Source organism: Ornithorhynchus anatinus, chromosome 11 (genome assembly GCF_004115215.2).
Source record: "Ornithorhynchus anatinus isolate Pmale09 chromosome 11, mOrnAna1.pri.v4, whole genome shotgun sequence".
Taxonomy (NCBI): Eukaryota; Metazoa; Chordata; class Mammalia; order Monotremata; family Ornithorhynchidae; genus Ornithorhynchus; species Ornithorhynchus anatinus.
The window spans coordinates 22,572,800-22,585,418 of record NC_041738.1 but is presented as its reverse complement, the minus strand read 5'-3'; the positions used below and the strand labels follow the sequence as shown (position 1 = coordinate 22,585,418).

Genomic DNA, 12,619 nt, shown 5'->3' with positions numbered 1-12,619 from the left:
TACAAGACAAAGCAAATGGGAGAGGGCTGGAAAAGATTCCCTAAAGCCTATCATCTTCTAAACTCACTCAACAGATGACCATTCCGGGTGCCCTGTTATCTTGCGGCACAGAACCAGCTACTATATAAACAGTGAGGAACGATACGTTCACCCTACATTGCTCTTTTTTGCCGCAACAACATGCGTGGCGAGGACCTCTGGGTCAGTAGCGAAATAATAATTATAATAGTAGCAGCATCTGTCAAGTGCTTACTATATACCAAGCTCTGGGCTAAGCTCTGCGGTAAATCCAAGATAATCAGGTCAGGCACAGTCCCTGTCTCACACGGGGTTCAGAGTCTAAGTAGATGGGAGTAAAGGGATTGAATCCTAATTTTACAGGTGAGGAAAGTGGGACCCAGTGAAGTTAAGTGACTTGCCCAAGGCCACAGAATAGGAAAGTGGCAGGGTATCATCTTCCAATAGGAAGGACCAGAAGAAGAATGCCCACTTTCAAGTACCAAATCCTTTGGCTGCTTTGAGAAAGTGCCCATGCTCCTGCCCCCAAGGTGGGCTAGGAGAAACAATCTTGGCCGAGTCACACAAGCATCACCACTCCACTGAGGCATGGGGGAGAGTACCAGCCAGGAGTTTCCTTTAAGGACAGAGATATTTAACTGGTGAAGCTTATCCTCAGATAGAATTGTATCCGAGCTAAATCTAAACAGGATTAAAGGCTGATAAGAGGGTTGGAAATTAAGAACGTTGGAAAAGGTTAACATGAAAATAATAAATAATGTATATTATTACATGCTATATTTTTATGGCATTTGTTGACTGCTTTACTATGTACCAAACACTGTTCTAAGGACTAGGATAGGTCCAAGCTAATCAAGTTGGACACAGTCCATGTCCCACGTGGGGCTCACAGTCTTAATCCCCGTTTTACAGATGAGGTAGCTGAGGCCCAGAGAAGTTAAGCGATTTGCCCAAGGTTTCAAAGCAGATGAGTGGTGGAGTCCGGTTTAAAACCCAGGTCCTTCTGACTCCCAGGCCTGATTTCTGTCCATCATGTGATGCTGCTGCTCTATTATATATGTATTTGCTTATATATAATAATATTATATAATTATATATAGAAATGCTCATATAATATATTGCTTAATGCATATATTATATATGTTATCATATCACACATATATGTATGTATGTGTATATAAATATATATATAAAGTATATTTTATATATATATATATAATTAACCTGTACTTAATGCTGGGCTTCTCAACTAGGAAGGTGATAAAAGGAAGCTGAGGATTTACTGTTCTCCATCTCCACTGAGGGCTGAACAAAAGAAGATTATTTACACTGCAGCAAGATGGATTTAGGTTAGATCTAAGGAAGAACTTCCTGATTGTCAGGATGGTAGGATCCTGGAGCGGGGGACTGAGGGAGGATGTAGGATGTTGACTTTGATCACAGGAGCTAGTCACTTTGAGCAGGAATGGCTTAACTGGGGTGGTGTTTAAAGGAGGTGGCTTGGACTCATTAAACTCTTAGGCTCCAGTCAAATAAATCTATCAGTTTAGGAAACTCAAGATTCCATATTAGAGAAGCAGCATGGCTCAGTGGAAAGAGCCCGGGCTGGGGAGCCAGAGGTCATGGGTTTGAATCCCTGCTCTGCCACTTGTCAGCTGTGTGACAGTGGGCAAGTCACTTAACTCCTCTGTGCCTCAGTTACCTCATCTGTAAAATGGGGATTAAAAAACTGTGAGCCCCACGTGGGTCAACCTGATCAACCTGTATCTACCCCAGCACTTAGAACAGTGCTCTGCATGTAGAGTTTAACAAATACCAACATTATTATTATTATTATATTCTTTCAATCATATTTACTGAACACTTACTATGTGCAGAGCTACTTCTAATTTAAAGCTTTCTGGCTGACTTTACATAGGAAAAGGGAAATGGGGAGCAGAAGCAATCACCTGGCTAATTCTAATAAAATATATCAACCACAGCTGCCAAATAATGAAGTGACCCAGTCCCGGCTCTCAGGGAGCTTGCACTCAAACTGTGGAGACAAATCTAAAAATATTTACATCTAGAGCCGTCTAAACAAACAAATAAGGCAGATCTATATGTGCATGAGTGCTTAGGAGGGTGTGAATAAATTAATAAGTGCAAGACTAGGCTGAAGGTATGATATAAACAATCAGTCAGTCCATGATGTTTATTCAGGGCTTATCATGTGCAGAGAACTGTACTAAGTCCCTGGGAGAGCACAGTACAACAGAATTAGTGGATGTGTTCCCTGCCCATAACGAGCTTATGGTCTAAAGGGGGAGACAGACACTATATAAATAAATAATTTATAAAATATGATTTAAAAATATGTACATAAGTGTTGTGGGCCTAGAGTTGGGGTGAATATCAGGATTTCTCTAGACTTGATTAAGATCTTTGTCCTAATCAAGAAGTTTGTCAAGTCTTGGGATGGGGAACCTACATGGAGGAATTGGTTGTAGGCTTAGTGGTTTATTCAGTGCTCCTCACACTCTCTTTCTACTGCCCACCCCGCACGCTCTGCTCCTCCGCCGCTCACCTCCTCACCGTTCCCCGTACTCACCTATCCCGCCATCGACCCCTGGCCCACATCCTCCCTCTGTCCTGGAATGCCTTCCTTCCTCACCTCCGCCAAACTAACTCTCTTCCCTTCTTCAAAACCCTACTGAGAGCTCACCTTCTCCAAGAGACCTTCCCAGACTGAGCTTCCCCTTTTCCCTCTGCTCCCTCTGCTGCCTCTCTTCCCCCCACTTCACGTCCCCTCAGCTAAGCCCCTTTCCCCTCCTTTCCCTCTGCTCCTCCCCCTCTCCCTTCCCTTCCCCTCAGCACTGTGCTCACTTGTATATATTTTTATTACCCTATTTATTTTGCTAATGAGGTGTACATCCCCTTGACTCTATTTATTGCTAATGTTTTTGTCTGTCTCCCTCATTTAGACTGTAAGCATGTCAGTGGGCAGGGATTGTCTCTATCAGTTGCTGAATTGTACATTCCAACGCTCAATACAGTGCTCTGTACATAGTAAGCACTCAATAAATACTATTGAATGAATGAATATTAGTTTTGTTTCTGCTAGGACACAGATGCCATGTGGGCATGGGCACAAATACTATTTACCTGCCTACTGACATGTAAGCACACTTTCATTTTACTTTGCTTTATAGCCATTTGCTTAGTCTCCTCTTGACAGAGAAAGATCAACCGCTTTGCATTCAAGAAAATGTTTCTCCCCACCAATGCCCATTTCTTTGGAGATTTGGATGTGGCAACTGAATAGAAGAGCCCAAGGCATTCTGGGTAGGGACACGAGTTCAAAGTTGGGATCCTGAACAGGCTAATGTGGGGTAAATCCTCTATAAGGGCTGGGGAGGCTGAGTTCATGTGTTCATGTCCCAGATTGAATCCACTTTGAAAGGGGTGGTTCTACCTCCACTAATAAGGCCAAACCACTTCATGTTGAATTGGCTAGAGATCTGGAAAATCCCACTTTCAAGCAGCTTCATGTTGTCATCCGGTCAGGGAATAAGGTGCACTAAAAAGACTTTGCAAAAGAAGCCAGTAGCCCTGCTGAGCCTTAACCTTCAGGAACAAGATCAAGTCAGTCTGCAACACGTCCAGCTCTGGCCCACAATGGGCTCTGTGCCCCAGCCCTCTCTTTCAGGTCACTGTTGAGCCTCTGAATGACTAATTACTGTTGGTTTTACCGTGTGTGTGTGTGTGTATGTGTGTGTGTGTGTGTGTCTCAGAATGCCAAACCCAATTGTCAGCTTTCTCCGGAATAATTAAGCAGAGGGGTAGGAAGAGGGAAAGGACTGAAGAAATAATCTCGGGACATTTTAATCTGAGCCGTTTTCAAGCAGTCTGATAAAGTGGGTTGTAGAAATGTCAGCTTCTCCTTATCTCTAATTGACTTAAATAGAGGCAGGCCTAATCCTTGTGTGCACAGGAGCCTGGATGGAGAGATGAGACCCATTGATTCCTGATTTTTAATTAACTGCCAGGCTGTGGTAAAACATTTGTATATTGGGGGGATTTTGGAGGGAGTTGGGGTGAGCTCTCAGTGACATTTCAGGCAGTATTGTCATGTGTCTGCATTGACGTCATTCCTGGGATGGAGCAGAGTGGAAAGTGAGTTGAGAGATTCTCTGGAGTGTATGGGTGTTTCAGCACCCTAACCTGGACCCCTACCCAAAAGAGGAATCATTACTACTACTGATAAAAGTGATGATATTTATTAAATGCCAACTATGTGCCAAGCACTGGGGAAGATACATGACAATAAGAGCAGACCCGAACCCAGACCCACCTGACACTCACAGTCTAAGAAGGAGGAATTATGGGTATTTTATCCCCATTTTGCAGCTAGAGCTGTTTCTCCTGACTCTTAGACCTGTGTGCTTTCTACAAAGCCAGGTTGCCTCTTAGAGGTTCAGTGGGTTGGAGTTTCCAATGTTATACGTTGTGTCTGGGGTCCTTTAGGGTAGGAACAGGCCGGCAGACTTTCTGGGTTTAAACCTAGAGCTTCTGTAGATTCATTCATTCATTTATTCCATCATTTATTCCTTCATTTGTATTTATTGAACACTTACTGTGTGTAAAGTGCTTGGGAGAGTACAATATAACAAACGGGCACATTCCCTGCCCACAATGAGCTTACAGTCTAGTGGGGGAAACAGACATTTTTATAAATAACAATAATAATTATGGTATTTGTTAAGTGCTTACTATGTGCCAGGCACTGTTCTAAGCACTGGGGTAGATATAAGATAATCGGGTTGGACACAGTGCCTGTCCCACATAGGGTCCACACTCTTAATCCCCATTTTACAGATGAGGGAACTAAGGGACAGAGAAGTGAAGTGACTTGCCTAAGGTCACACAGCAGGCAAGTGGCAGAGCCAGGATTAGAACCTATGACCTTCTGTCTCCCAGGCCTGCACTCTATCCACTTTGTTATGCTGCTTCTTCCTGGTTCTTAAATCACTTCCTGGTTGTGATAATATGGATGTCTAAAGCTTCCTCCAGGCCCCTGACCAGAACTGTGGTTAGGTTACTCACAAATTAGTGAGTAGGTTAATTTAGGTTACTCACAAATACAAACATATATACACACACACACACACACACGTATATATATATATACATATACACACACACACACACAAACACACATTCACACACACTCACACTCTCTCACATACCCTCACACATAGAATGCATCCCTCACATGTGTGCTTATCTCGAGACTTCTCCACCCAGATTGGAGTGGTTCCATCAGAGGTGATTTGCATCATCATCCTTCCATGGCATCTATTCCAAGGGGAGACTCTGGAATCTCCCACCCTGGGGATACCATGAGCCAAACCCAAACCCAAATCCAGAAGCTCCCTCCCTGCCTGGATCAATTGATCAATTCTTCCATCAGCGGAATTTATGCAGCCCTTACTGCATGCACTGCTGTGTACTGAGTGCTTGGGAAAGTCCAATACAACACTCTTGACCTATTTGACCTATCCCCTGCCCACAAAGAGTTAAAGTCTAGAGAGGGAGACAGGTATTAAATTACGACTGTGTAAACGAGAGCGCTGCATGGAGGCAGGGGCCTGATGTTGATGACCCCTGGATGACCATGCCAGTTGTAACCACTTACATTCAGACAGTCGGCACAAGATTGCCCAAGGTAAAGGACAACCTAGCCTTCCATCTTCCTCTGCCAGCTAGAAATATCCCTTCTCCTTTTCAGTTGGTCAGAAAAGGCTCTGCCTCAGGACTTACTTTCAGACTGGATCCCCACTCACCCAGTTTTATAAAAGATCCCCACAGTGCATATGAATTAGATTACGATTAGACTATAAGCCCGTCAATGGGCAGTAACTGTCTCTATCTGTTGCCGATTTGTACATTCCAAGCGCTTAGTGCAGTGCTCTGCACATAGTAAGCGCTCAATAAATACGATTGAATGAATGAATATGAATGTATCTGTATATATCTGGAATTTATTTGCTTATCTTTATTAATGTCTGCCTCCCACTCTAGACTGTGAACTCATCGTGGACAGAAATGTGTCTATTTGTTGTTATATCGTACTCTCCCAAGCACTTACAACAGTGTTTTGCACACAGTAAGCACTCAGATACCACTGAATGAATGAACGAATGAATGAAGATAGAGTGTCCCCCGTCCAGTACTGTGGGAGGAGGAGAGGTTTGGAATTACTGGGTATTCCTATATGCCATTTTCATTCATTCAGTAGCATTTATTGAGTGCTCACTGTGTGCAAAGCACACAGTGCTTGGGAAGGTACAATACAACAAATGGACACATTCCATTTTCTGGGAGAAAGAGAAACAAGGGGTGATTGTCAATTCATTGGGGAGATTTCTGTATGGCTGCAGCTCAACTTCTTTCAGACAAGCCACAGGGAAGTGGTTGATTTCCTCCCAAGACCGCGACAGAGCTCCACTGTAACTGTATAATTCTGCCGGACCACAAGGTCTGGGTGTTTATGCTGCAGTTAGTAGCACCTGCCAGCTAGCGGTCTGGACAGAAGACGCTGGGATAATTGAGAAAATGCCTTAACCGGATTAACTCTGCTTTCAGAGGATGTAATTTGATTTTTTTAAAAAGTATGTTAATACAAATCTCATCTTCTCTCCAGGATCCCGGGTGACTTTACTTCGTTTACTTCCAGGGCTGGGAAAAAATAAGGCACAGCTTGGACCAGGATGGGAGGAGGGCCAAAAAATCCTGAGACTGGGATAGAATACCTGATCACTTTAGCAGTGCAGGGGGAGGTCTCTGCCCCAAAGATAAGGTTCATCCCTCATGGGGAACTAAGCTCTCTCTCTGTATACCCCCTAACAAGACCACTGGAAGATGTCTGGAAGGGTCAGGGCAGGGCAGAGGTCCGAGTAGGGAAAGGAATTTCCTCAAAATGAGCAGCAGTTTTATATTGCACTCTCCCAAGCACTTAATACGGTGCTCTGCACACAGTAGGTGCTCAATACATATGATTGAATGAATGAACTGGATCTACCATTACAGTATCACAGATGTTATAACAGTAGTAGTAAGGACTGTAATAGTAATAATAATAGCAGAACAGTAGTACTAATAGCAATAATACTAGTAATAGTAGTAGCCGGTCTTTTAGTAATAATGATGGGCTTTATTGAAGGCCTGCTTGGTACAATACACTGCACATCTCTTACAAAGTATAATCTAAAGAAGTGACCCATTCCCTGCTGACAAGGAATTTACACTCTAAGCTGGTGTCATGATCGAGTCTATAATGTGGATGGGGGGCAAAACAAGTTTTGGAGCACTGGGTGAGATGGGGTGGGAGGGGCATAATTCCAGGGGCCCTTTTCCATGGCAGGTGTGAGTGGAACCTAACCAGAAGATACCCACTTAAAGTTCAAACTCCACTCCTGATTAGAAAATCTATGGATAATGAGTTCTCGCCTCCACACCGCACACCGGCTGAAAGGGTGACAGTATCCAAGTGATGCTTGTACGTCGTGAAGGAGTAGGATGGAAAAGGTTAAACACCCATCCTCCACGCCATAAATCAGGAAGCCAAAAATGGGGAGGAACTCCCGGAATCCCCTTTTTTCAGGGCCAGGCAAGTGGAAGAACGCATAAAAAGAGAAATGGCTTACCGTGAGTACTGCCTCAAGTAGTAATAATAACAATAACAATTGCATATAGTAAGCTCTTACTAATTCCAAGTACCATGCTAAACACTAGGGTAGAGATGATAAGATTGTATCACAAAATAAGATCAGAAACCTCTGTTCCACCAGGAGTTCACAGTCTAAGGGGGATAGAGAACAGCTATTTAAACTCTAATTTATAGATGAAGAAACTGAGGCCCAGAAAGGTTGAAAGAGTTGTGCAATGTCACACAGCAGAGGATCCACTTGATCCACTACTGTGAGAGTCTCACTTTGAGTGTAATGATTGCATGTGTTTAGTGCTGATTATGTATTAAACACTGTTCTAAGCATTGGGGTAGATTCAAGTTAGATCAGACACAGCTATGTAATATAATAAACTACCAACAGCAATCTGAAAGGATTTGTCTGGGGTGCCAGATGCCAGTGAAAGCAATAAATTGAAACACATGCATTGCATATATATTGCAGAACTTGGTGCTTTTCTTCATGGTGGTCAGGAGGCCCAGGGCAGGAACAACACACTTCTCCAGAAGGTCCCAGCCCCAGCCCACCTCTTCTTTCCTGGCCTAAACCTGGAACAATCCCTGTTTTCCCCCACACCTTACATTGACATCCTCTGTGGGACAGGGACCGAGTCTGACCTGATCATCTTGTAGTTATTCCAATGCTTAATAATAATAATGATAATAATGTTGGTATTTAAGTGCTTACTATGTGTCAAGCACTCTTCTAAGTGCTGGAGTAGATACAAGGTAATCAGGATGTCCCACAGAGGGCTCACAGTCGTCATCCCCATTTTACAGATGAGGTAACTGAGGCACAAAGAAGTTAAGTGACTTGCCCAAGGTCACACTGCTGACAAGTAGCAGAGCTGGGATTAGAACGTATGACCTCTGACTCCCAAGCCCGGGCTCTTTCCACTGAGCCACGATTATTACTAGGGACGCAGAGGTCCGAAGATGAAAACGAGCATAGTAAGGGGGCTTACCCCCACTTGCTTAATACAGACAGAAAGCAGAGTTTACAAAGAACCTCATAAGCCTGTCTGCCCTCCTTGTCTCATTTGGAATGTGAACACGCAAGGGTAGGGGTCAGGTCTCATGGATGCTGTGTGTCTCAGAGTGCTCAGAGTACAGGCAGCCCTTAGAGCAGCTCATTAAACATTAACTGGCTCCGATGACCACTGGCATAACCAAATCACACCTAGCCTCAGCACCTGACCTCAGACAAGATATACCACCAGCAGCAAACCCCCTTAAGGGATGTCATGGGTCAAGGGCAAACTGTCTCTGATGCTGGCAAGGTCTGGTCTCCCCCATGCTTGGGCATCAGTTTTCCTGGGTCCCAAATCAGGAATTTTGATATTAGGACTCAGGCCGTAGATCTTTCCTCATTTCCTGGGGATTGGGACCAGAGTGTGAAGGGGTGGAGTGCCAAGAAGATGTATCGCTGCAGTTACTATAGGGAGGCAGAGGGAGATGAGCAAGCTGGGGAAAGAAAGATGCAGCTCTGAAGGTGAAATCAATGAGCAAAACCAGAATCCTCCCTAGGGTGCGGAGCACCTTCACCCTTCCCCACCCCCTCCCTGGGCTATTCACCAGAAACATTTCTCTCTGAGTGGGGGTTAAAGGGTATTCTAAAAGAGGGAATGGTCCTTGAAGCTGTGGAAACGGAGGGTTGGTGGTAGTAGTAATCAATCAATCACTGTATTCATTGAGTGCTTATTGTATGCAGAGGACTCGGGAGAGTACAGGAGAATTGAGTTGGTAGACATGTTCCCTGCCCAAAAGGAGCCTAGTGGAGAAGGGAGCCAGGAACATATCTTTGGTGGAGGCATTTGGAGACCCTTGCTAAGCCCCAGATTAGCACATGGAACAACCGCAAGAGGGAAAGTGGAAGTGACGCCTGCAGAACATGGCAGCTGTACTTGAAGCAGAGCTGGGCTGTGACCATGGAAGGCAGGGGAAGTGGAAGGAGAATAAGAAAACTGACAGCAGGAAACTGACATGGACTGTCAGCGGCCTCTGGGCAGTGATTGCTGGGTTGGAACGGATGAAGCAGTGAGTGACAGGAAAGGAAAAAAACAGAGTTCCTTGCATTCTCTACTTTGGCAGTCTGCCCACCTGCCCCCCAGGTCACACCCTCTTTCAGTGTTTAACTTCATCCATCCCTCTTCATCTTGCAGGCGGTTGACATCATTTCAGCACAAGATTCTTTGGCTGGAATGTTCCTGGTTCTTTCTATACTGCCTGGAATCTTAGCCCTGATCCTTCTTTTCATTCTTGAGAGGGTGCTCTTCATATGGCTAGAATAATTGATTAATTGATCTAGGGTATTTATTGAGCACTTAGTGTAGACCTGGGCTAGGGAGGCCCCCATATCTGCCCAGAGATATTATAGGGAAATGTCAGAGCAGGGCCGGCTTCAGGCTGTAAGTGAGGTGCGGCACCACCTGGATGGAACCTCCATTCAGAGAAAAATGTCTGTGATGAATAGCGCAGGGAGGGGGTGGGGAAGGGTGAAGAGGCTCTGGACCCCAGAGGGGATTCCAGTTTTCCTCATTGACTTTTCTTCAGGTGGCAAACAGCAGGGGTGCCAGAATGACTCTGAACTTTACTAGATGGCCACTACTTAGGACATTCAGGATAGTAGTGTCTGTGTCAGAACTCCTTATCAAGATGGCTGCTGCACGAGCATAGGGCTACTGCCATCCCACCTCCCTCTGATTTGATTTTGTCAAGAAATCTTTGCTTACCCACCCTTAGAAATAATGAAGTCTTTTTGAAAGAGCTGATCTTTTAATATTATTTGTAAGGGCTTACTGTGTGTCAGGCACTGTACTATGCTCTAGGGTAGATACAGGATAATCAGGCTGCACACAATTCATGCCCCACAAGGGGCGTAATCCCCATTTTATAGAACAATTAAGCGACTTGCCCATTTTCACAAAGCAGGCAAGTGGTGGAGCAGGGATTAGGTTTCAGGTCCTTCAGACGCCCAAGCCTGTGCTCTAACCACTAGGTCATGCTGCCTTTTGTTTTTTTATTAATTCAACCCCCAGGGAATTTTTCCTTCCTTCCGTCTTTCTCCTCTTCTACTGGCCAAAATCCTAAGGGTGGTGAGTTGCAGGGAGACACCTGATTTGAGGGGACCCAGAGCTTCCCTTCTTCCAGAGCTTTGCTCTCACATAATCCAAGGAAAAGAACAAGCAAGGAAGCATACACAGGATGACAGATAAACTGTTCTAAACCCAGGAACAGGCCCTGGAGAAGGTGGGATTTGGAGGGGGGTGGAGGCGGACTGTCTTTTGGAGGGCCTTACTTGGGTCAGACAGGTACCACACTGAGGCCCAGGAGAGAGACAGAAACTTCCTTCTTGGAGGTGGGTGGGGCATAAAGGGGGCTCTGCCCCCTATCACTCAAATTTGGCTGTCCCTGTCTGATCCTTGGAGACTTCAACATCCATATGGATGTACCCGACGACTCCTCTGCCGCCTGCCTGCTATCCCTCCTCAACTTTGCCGACCTCCTCCTCCACCATACCGCGCCCACTCACCGACTCGGTCACACCCTCGATCTCGTCATCTCCTACTGCGGCACTATCTCCTCCCTCACCAACTCTGAAATCCCTCTCTCTGACCATAACCTCTCACCTGCCTCATCTCTCACACTCCCTCCCCCTGCAAATCTTCGCTACTGCCCCACAGAGACATCCGCTCTCTCGATCCCATCCGTCTTTCCGAAAGCATCTCTCCTCACCTTGCCGCCCTGTCCTCAATTCCCACTCTCGATGATCAGGTCTCCGCTCTCAACTCCACCCTCTCTACTCATCTCGACTCTCTCGCCCCCCTTTCCCTCCGCCATTCTCGCTCCACTAACCCACAGCCCTGGATCACCTCCTCTGTCCGCCTCCTACGCTCCTATGCTCGAGCTGCCGAGCGCTGCTGGCGAAAGTCCAAGCACCAAGCCGACCTCACACACTTCAAATTTATCCTTTCCTGCCTTAACTCTGCCCTCTCCTCCGCCAGGCAAAACTTCTTCTCCTCCCTCATCGACACCCATGCCCGTCACCCCCACCGATTGTTCCGGACCTTTAACTCTCTCCTTAGGCCCTCTGTTCCTCCCCCTCCCCCATCTCTCACCCCTAATGATCTGGCCACCTATTTCCTCACGAAAATCAACACAATCAGGTCTGAGCTCCCCAAAGTCACCCCTCTGCCTCTCCCCTCCCCCCCACCAACCCTCTCCCCTACTTTCCCATCCTTCCCTGCAGTATCCTCAGAGGAGATCTCCTCCCTCCTCGCAAGTGCCACCCCCTCCACCTGCGCCTCGGACCCCATTCCCTCTCACCTTATTAAACCATCGCCCCTGCCCTCCTCCCTTCCTTAACTTCTATTTTTAACCACTCAATCTCCAATGGCTCCTTCCCCGCTTCCTTCAAACATGCCCACGTCTCCCCATCCTAAAAAAACCCGCTCTTGACCCCACTTCCCCCTCCAGTTATCGCCCTATCTCCCTACTACCCTTCCTTTCCAAAATCCTAGAACGAGTCGTCTACAATCGATGCTTAGAATTCCTTAACTCCCATTCTCTCCTAGACCCCCTCCAATCTGGCTTCCGTCCTCTCCACTCTACCGAGACTGCTCTCTCTAAGGTCACCCATGACCTCCTTCTTGCCAAATCCAATGACTCCTATTCCATTCTAATCCTCCTAGACCTCTCAGTTGCCTTTGACACTGTCCACCATCCCCTTCTCCTCCACACCTTATCTCACCTTGGCTTCACGGACTCCGTCCTGTCCTGGTTCTCCTCTTACCTCTCTGGCCGGTCATTCTCAGTCTCCTTCGCTGGCGCCTCCTCCCCCTCCCATCCTTTAACTGTTGGAGTTCCTCAAGG

General features: G+C 46.1%; 1 protein-coding gene across 1 annotated transcript in view; it reads left to right on the top strand.

Annotated features, from left to right (window-relative positions):
* The window catches only part of NTM (neurotrimin), a 1,126,386-nt gene that overhangs the window by 146,683 nt on the left and 967,084 nt on the right, over positions 1-12,619 (top strand). The gene's annotated exons all lie outside the window — the stretch shown is intronic.